The 9127-nt window shown below is 39.6% G+C and overlaps 1 pseudogene; it reads left to right on the top strand.

Moving 5' to 3' along the window:
- Positions 1-6773: 6773 nt before the first annotated feature.
- On the top strand, positions 6774-8882 carry LOC101423594 (dynein axonemal assembly factor 10 pseudogene; annotated as a pseudogene).
- Positions 8883-9127: the final 245 nt, after the last annotated feature.

The following is a 9127-nucleotide window of genomic DNA, read 5'->3' as shown; positions in this document are numbered from 1 at the left end:
TATGGAAGCATTACTCCTAAAAAGTTCTGTCCAGGTACTTTTAACTCTTCTAATCCCAACAATAAACTCAGTTGTTCCTCCAGTGTTTAGAAAGATACACAGATGAATGCAGATTAGTTAAATGGCACAGTCAAGGTCTCCTTATCAATGAAGAAAATGGAGAAGAGAAAAAGTTTCATCATATTATATCATATTATATTTCACAAAACCAAACCCCATATTCTTTTTTCTTTGACCTTTAACATTAATACAATACTTTCTTTGCTTCTGCTACATTCCAATGTTTGTTTACTGAACTATAGTCTGTAAAATACATTAGTTATATTTTTGTCATATATCACATTTTTAACACCTCGCAGTGGAAAAACATTCCCGTATTTATGTTATTAACCACCAGCCTCATCTACTGCCAAAATCACTGTTATAAATTCCTTATAATTATCCTTCAGCTATCCTATCCTAACATTAACTTCCCTAGACTACTTGTTTCAGCCACAGTCACATCCATAAGTCAATAGTGTTTGTTACTCTCAGTGTGCTACCATCAACTCCATCCATTATCACATATTTACAATTGATCTTATTAAATATTCTACATACGTCCAGCATCAGCTCCTCCTTCTCAATCTACATTCCATCTCCCACCAGCCTATACACCATAGTCCATCTCTGTAAGTCTACTTATTTTATTTAGTTCATATCGTTTAGACAATGCGATATTCATCCTTTTGTGTCTGGCTTATTTCATCCACCATAATGTCTTCAAGGTTCCTCCATGTTGTCATACTTCCCCTAAGTGATTTCTTCCTAAAGCTTAATAGATAATTGCGACACTGATGTTCATAGTGGCATTATTCACAATTGCTAAAAGATGGAAACTACCTAAGTGTCTATTAACCAATGAATGGATAAATATATATATATAGGATGAAACAACTCTATTTACACTTAATGCAAATATGGATAAGTTAGGATTTATCTGCTATATTCCCTTCTTCTTATCACCTAACATGCCAAATACAGTACAATGCATCACAGTGACTAAAGTGCAGTGATGTAAACAATGTGAGTTTACATCCTGTTTCTCCCTCTTTCCAATGTTGAACCGCAGGCCTCAGTTTTCCCTTCTATACGTTGTATTCCCATTGAGCAGCTCTTAGGGGAATGTGTGTAAAGCACACATATCACAGACTCTAGCAAATTATAATTGCTGAACAAATCAGTGTGAATTGCAGGCACATATGAGTTAAGGCTAATGGTCCTACCTACAAAAACTATGGTCCTGCCAGAAGTTCTAATTCTATCTCCTAATATCTCATTCTGTGATTTGAGGAAATGTATTTCATCATTCTCTTTCAGAAAGGAATTTAAGCATTGTGACTTGTCAGTTAGATAATCAACAACTTTTGCCAATCATTCCAGGTGTAACAATCCTAAAGTAGGTTTATCATTCTTCTAGTTATCATCCATCCTTTCTCTTTCTCTTACCTCACACTCTCTTCTCCTCCTTCGGTTAATTTCAGTAAGAAATGATGTGGAAATAAAAAAGCATTGAATATGAAAAAGATGAAATATTTGAAGGTAATTTTTATAGTTAGAATTACTTTCTGTGGTACACTGTGCTTAAGCAAGTTCTTCCTTCCCTTCTTCTGATGATTGCACAGGGAATCTTGCAAGGTAGTAGTTCAGGCATCATATTTAGTGAATTTAATCCTGGACCTGGGACATTGGTCTGTTCAGAATTCACTAGCAATTCAGGTATATTCCAATGGAGCACACTCTCAATTGACTGTGGTGCCCAGGAATAGCGTGGAACCTTTCTCTGAATCCTGCTCATTGCCTTCAGGTCCAATTGGACATTGGATATTAAGTGAAAGCAGCCAGGCAGGGGCGGAGGTAGGGGGCTAGGCTAAGAAAAGCTGGATCCTCCCCTACTTGTTCCCTCCTTCCACAACTCACTTGCTTCTGGCACATTTCATTTGCACCAACAACCACATAAAAATCTACCTTCTTTCAAGTGGGTCAGATCTCTTTTTTGTCTCTAGAGGGTGCTCAGAATCCATTTATCTAAACACAAGCAGCTTCAGGAACTAAAGAGAAGGACATTGAAGAGTCAGGGAAGGAACAAGGCAAGGATGGAGCCCATTTATCTAAACACAAGCAGCTTCAGGAACTAAAGAGAAGGACATTGAAGAGTCAGGGAAGGAACAAGGCAAGGATGGAGCAGAGAGAGCTATAAAATGCCAGAATACAGAGCAAAATTCCCTTCTCTCTGAGAAAGAATCCGTTACTATTGATTCTCTGACTTGTTGGGCCACAGTATCCCAGTGGCCATTTCACCCTTCACTCAACAAGTATCACCCAACTAATCCACAATGCCAGGCATCAAAAGGGTAGCCATATTCAAAAATGGAGCAAATATAACTACCATTGAATAAAATGTGCATCTCTTTTGTGCTACTCTGCTCAAGGTGCTTTACACACACATTATATCTCATCCTCCCAGCAGTCACATAGGATCAGTATTATTACACTAATTTTATGGATGTGAAAATTGTCTCTCAGAGACGGGAAATGGCCTGCCTAAAAGGAACACAGATTTTTGGTATTGGAACAGATTTCAAGTCCATGATTTTTTCCAAAATACCACCTGTCCTCTTCTCAAGCTCTCCGGGAGTCCATAACTTAGTCAGGCAAGCAATAACTTACAACCATAAAGTAAAATAGCAAGGTGTGATAAAAAAAATTTTAATGCAACATATGACAGTTCATAGAGTAAGAAAATTTCAGGGCTAGTGACGTCAGAGACTATCCAGTTCAAAACACAAATCAGAGGGTGAATCTTCATCACATGTTGTATGGGGATCAGCAGCTACCGCTTGAATATTTCAAATGACAGGGAAACATCTACTTCACAAATATGTGCTTCCAGTGGATATGAACGGCTATGACTGTCAGAAAGATAATCCTTCTGTGACACACTTTAAAGGTCACTACTAAGAATGAACAAACACCTAAAACCTGCTCATCACAGAAAAAAATGCCTATGCCCCGTCCACTGAAATTCTTTCCCCAAACCCCTTCCGTAATGAGTTAAGCATGCCCTTCTCTGAACCATTCCCCTTCTTAGAGCTATAATGGCATGTACCATTCTGTATTGTGATTATATATTCATATTTCTTTCTTTAACAAGAATTTGAAGGTAAAGACTATCTTTCAACCTCAACACAATGCATTGATGGCCAATAAATGTTTCCATTACCTATGGCAGAGATTTTGTTCACTGATATGCGCCCAATCCCTAAACCAGAGCCTGGAGCTGGTTCTCAAGAAATATTTGTTGAGTAATAAATGGATGGATGAAGAACTCAACATGATGTTTCAGGCAAAACATTAACTCATACATTTATTTAAATAGAATTTATTGAACATATATTAGGTGTCTGGAATATTATTTTCAAGACAATTCTAGAAATACACCAAAGTATATCATTTAATTATTTTGATGGTTCAAAATGATCCAACAGTCTGAGGTTGCTTACAATAAAAGCAAGGCCTTGGTCTATTTTCAAGGAATCAGCTACTAAGTGATTTTCCTCATTTCCTCTAACTGCAGTGTGTGCATGTCTGGAGGCAGACAATGTTTTTATTTGTTTCTATTACAATTCAATTTGTTCCTTTCTGGCCTTCATGCCTGGCCATTGATAGCTTTGTAAGTCCTGATACTATTATCCAATCCATTTGTTCTTCCCTTCAGCCTCAGAGCATCCTCAGATTTGATTAGAAAGCCATCAGTGCTCTCATATGAAACCTTGATAAAAATGTGAACCAGACAAGACCAAGACAGAACTCCCTAACAGAGCCCATTTTTCCAGGTTGACATCAGTCAATTAGTGAGGATTCTCAGAACACCTATATATTCAGTTATGATATTACAGAGCAGTAATGTCATTTGTAGTTTGTCATTTTTTCACAAAAAATATGAGATTTTGGCCAATGCCACACTAAAATCCACATGTCCTATGGTTTCTAGCAATCTTCTCAGTCATCCATTGATAAACAAAAAAACAGAGTTTGGCATGACTTGTTCTCAGTAAACCTTTAACGCCTCTTTGTGATTACTCTTTTATTTCCCAAGTCCTCGGGTACCTCTTCTTGGTATCTAGAAACTCTCCCAGAATAATTTCCTCTTCTATTGGAAAATGGAAATCTTTTCCTGTGTCCTGAAACAAATACACCTCCCTTCTAGATTATTTCCTATATTACAGAGGTCAGAAGGCTGTGCATGTGAAGTATACATCCCAGAATCTCTGGCAACTAGAGGATGCCAATGTGAGGAATTTGCATATGTTTTAGAAGAAAGGTAGATAGATGGCTCAATAGCTGCCTGAATGGGTAGATGGATGGAGATAGAGGAGATAGCTAGATAGACAGATATATACAGATAATCATTGCTCTTTTGGAAACAGCAAAAAGATATGTGGGTGTCAACAAATGGGAGATTTTGAATAGCCTCTAGGCATTTTTCGATGAATCATTCACCCCAGTACTGAAGATATCTTAGCCATCACCCAGCAGTTACTTGAGGCCCTTCACTGCTCCCTCCCCCAATTTCTTGAAAGATAAAAGCATAACTGAAAACCAGCTGCGATATGCCTTGATTTTTTTCCTCTGTATAAATTGTAGTTTGTAAGTATCTAATTACCTAAAGTAAATCCTTTACTTCAAGTTTCATTTGTGAGTGCCTTAAAATGTTGAATTTTGTCCTCACCACTACTCTATGAGATAGATACTATTAGCCCCATTTAGCAGATAAAGAAACTAAGATTTAGACAAGTTAATTAACCTTCCTAAATTCACTCAGCTACTACGCTGTCAAAGCCAGAATTCACACCCACTATGTTTAACACATATTTAAAAATGAAAATAACGCAGAAACAAGTTTATGAAGTTTCAAAAATGTGGAAGGATAAATATACCCAACATGATTAGCATTCTCTATCTCTGGATGATGAGATTTTAAGTACAACAATATAGTGTGAAGAGGTAGAAAATAGCAGTTAAGAACTTATGCTCTGGAATTTCTAGATAACAATAGCTAAATAGGGACATAAGCACTTACTATTTTCCAAGCACTGTTCTGAATGCTTTACAAGTATTCCCTCCTTTAATCCTTAGAATAGATCTGCCTGCCTTTGAAAACTCGGTCTTTTCACTCTTGCGAACTTTGTCAGGACAATTGATATTGTCCTTACAAAACAAGATAGTTAAAATGGCTGCTACCGTCTCGAAGCCAAACTCAGCATGTAAATGCAATGCCTTCCCCCCAGCGTGGGACATGACACCCGGGGATGAGCCTCCCTGGCAACGAGGGACCACTATCAACTACCAACTGATGATGCAACTGGAAAATGACCTTATACGGAAGGTTCAATGCGGATCAGCAGAATATCCATGTCTACATAAAATACCATGACTTTAAAATGCTGTTTGACCTAAAGTAAGGGGGAAATGGAAAGGAGAAATGAGTTTATATGGCTACGAGTTTCTAAAAAAGAGTCTGGAGGCTGGCAGAAGGTTTGCCCTCATGCACAACTGAGCAGAGTCAGAGAGACAGATAAAGCAGATACAACCCCCAGATATTGGTTCCTTTGAGGGCTAAAGAGACCCACGGGAGTTATGGTCATGGCCGATGGGGTTAACTACCAGGGCAGATGGCCCCTCTTTGGAAATGGTGTTTATGTGTGCTGAATCTGGACTTAGATGGGATCTCCCTTCATAAGACTTTCATGCCAATGTGCTGGAGGTGCAGTTAATGTTGGGGTTTAAGATATATTTAGGGGATTTGAATCTCTGGACTGACAATGTGATAGCCAGATCCTGAGCCTCAACAGACTCCAGCACCTACAATCTGATTTATTGGACTTACCACACTCAGCTAAGATGGAGTTGAAGAAGGACAACCACCACACCATGGAGCCTAGAGTGATTACAACTGAAAATGGGAGGATTGCATCCAGCATCCAGGTGGAATCTGACCCTCCTCTTGACATAGAGGTGCAATGGACACAACCAATCCAATGTCCACATAGAAGAGGTGGCATTGGAATGGGAAAAGTGGACATAGTGGACGAAGGGTATGGGGAAAGGCAGGAAGAGATGAGAGGTGGAGGCGTCTTTGGGACATGGAGCTGCCCTGGATGGTACTTCAGAGGCAATCACCGGACATTGTAAATCCTCACAGGGCCCACTGGATGGAATGGAGGAGAGTATGGGCTATGATGTGAACCAATGTATATGAGGTGCAGAGGTGCCCAAAGATGTACTTACCAAATGCAATGGATGTGTCATGATGATGGGAACGAGTGTTGTTGGGGGGGGGAGAGGGGGGGTGGGGGGATGGGGTTGAATGGGACCTCACATATATATTTTTAATGTAATATTATTACAAAGTCAATAAAAAAAATTAAAAAATAAAAGGCTGCTACCAATAATTTTAATATCAGTTAATATTCATTACATACTGTTAACAGATTTTATCTAGGTTCTTGGCTATGCTGCAGAAATGAATTTCAAGAGCACATTGGTGAATTAGGTCAGTAATTCATTTTAGTAGGGAGGGAAGAGAAATGGGAAAAAATAACAGGTCAGCAGTCCAAGGGAGAGAGGAAGGGGGTAAAAAGTGATAAAGAGGGCTGATTTACAAGCTAAAATTCCCCATAATAGATTATAAATGCCCAGGTTTACTTGCATGGCTACGTGGCAGAGGAAAAATGGCGAGAGTGGGGTGCAGAGGGCAGGAACTGGTCCAGAGGGAAGAGAACGGAAGGGGTTCAGGCCTCGCGATCTGCTTTATAAACTATTAATTTTTCCACCCCTTTGCTAATGGCAGGGGATGGGTTCCAGCTGTTTGCTGTTTTGACTGATCACCCCACCTATCTATCCCCCAGTGAGGACCCAATGATAAAGTCCTTGGGGAATATCCGGGGCTTTTCCCGGCTTCCTGAAAAAGTCTTTTTCTGAATAGCAGAATCTTGGAGGTAGGGGTCTTCCAGCAGCCATCTAGGAGGTTACTGATGTCCACGTGGACTCTCTGCCAGGTTCCAGATCCATCTATTGACTCCCTATCTTACTAGCCTGCTTCAATACCACATACTAGTCTAAGTCCTTGACCTGAAATACTCACAAAAACCCATAGGTACTATCAATATCTCCATCTTCTCAGAAGAACTAAGGCACATGGATATGTAACTTGCTCAAAGACTTTGTTACTGAGCTGTAGAACCAAGTTTTGAACCTAAGTATGGCTCCAGTGTCTGAGTGCTTTACAGTTTACCACCAAGCTTTGAAACCTGGGTCAGCCAGATCAATCAGATTATTTTCCTTCATAAATAACAACAACAAAAAAAAGCAACCCTGAGGCTTAGTGAGGTTCAGCAACTTGCCCAAAGTCATAGTACTAGCTGTGTGTCCCTCACAAGTCACTCCTGGCTTCAGTTTGATCAGCTGTAAAATGGAAATACTACTACTAATAACAGAATAGGTTTGGCTGACCATTAAATGGCATAAACACTTGTTAAAGTCTATGCCAAATTCCTGACATATAGTTAGTCATCAAAATCATCCATATTGATAGCTTGAGAATTTTACAATGAACATGCATTCCTTTAAATCAGCAAAAATAATAAAAACAATCCAATTTTTATAAAATCCTTACATGCTGAATTTTTTATTACTAACTGTGCACTAAAAGCAGTAAAAGTTTCCACAACAACAAATAAACCAGTTCTGAGGTTGTTTTTCCCCAAGATAAAGTTTAATAGCTCCAGCTTCTTCAGTGTTTATCAAAATACAAAAGAAAAGAGGGTTTTGTCACGGTCCGGGGCTGGCTTTTGCTGGAGGTGAAATTTGGTAGGCCATGTCGGCTTTCTAGAAGCAAGCCTCAGATCATCACCCATATCCAGAAGAGCCTCAACTACAAGGTGTTTTGACTATTGAAAAGGCCAAACCCATTAAATGTGGAACATTTGGTGCAGCATTTTTACAACAAAGATACTTAACTACTGGAGAGTTTGATGGAAACCTTTATATATGTAATTTGGAAGCTCCAGAGATACTAGTATATTCTGTAAAGGGCCATAAGGAAATTATAAATACTACAGATGGTGTAGGTGCACTAGGAATTAGGGAAGGAGTGCCTGAAATTGTGATTGGCAGCCGAGATGGAACTGTGAAGGTGTGGGACCCAAGGCAAAAGATGATCCTGTTGATAATATGGAAACTGTACAAGGAGAAAACAAGAGAGACTGTTGGACTGTTGCATTTGGCAATGCATATAATCAAGAGGAATGTATCGTTTGTGCTGGCTATGACAACGGGGATATTAAACTGTTTGATCTCAGAAATATGTCATTGCGGTGGGAGACAAACATTAAAAATGGGGTATGTAGCATGGAGTTTAACAGAAAAGATATAAGTATGAATAAATTGCAGCAACATCTCTGGAAGGAAAGTTCCATGTTTTTGACATGAGAACACAGCATCCAACCAAAGGTTTTGCTTCTTTTTCAGAAAAGGCTCGTAAGTCTACTGTCTGGCAGGTGCAACACCTGCCACAGAACAGAGAGCTCTTCCTGACTGCCGGAGGTGCCGGGAGTCTTCACCTCTGGAAGTATGAATACCCTCTTCAGCGGTCGAAAAAAGATTCCGAGGGAATGGATATGGGAGTTGCGGGTTCTGTCCACCTTCTACAGAATGTCACGCTGTCTACCCAGCCCATTTCAAGTTTGGACTGGAGTCCAGATAAAAGAGATCTCTGTGTCTGTAGTTCATTTGACCAAATGGTGAGAGTACTGATTGTTACAAAACTCCACAAAATTTGATCTGAAGACTTTGGACTTGAGATCTTTCAGAGGAGCACTAAGAGAATTTAAGATACATCCTGGGATCCTCTGACCCTACTGAACAAAGTTGGATTTGACTGATAAGAAAGACCCCAGGCACAAACTTCTGGGCCAGCTTCTCTCTGGGTGTGAAGTGATGAGGGATGTGTTTGTTATGTGCCCTGACTCCATACTAACTTGCTTGCATCAAGGCACCACTATCTCCAGCGCTAGGTCTTTCCTCT

This window comes from Dasypus novemcinctus, chromosome 12, assembly GCF_030445035.2.
Source record: "Dasypus novemcinctus isolate mDasNov1 chromosome 12, mDasNov1.1.hap2, whole genome shotgun sequence".
Lineage (NCBI taxonomy): Eukaryota > Metazoa > Chordata > Mammalia > Cingulata > Dasypodidae > Dasypus > Dasypus novemcinctus.
This window is presented reverse-complemented; position numbering and strand designations above follow the sequence as displayed.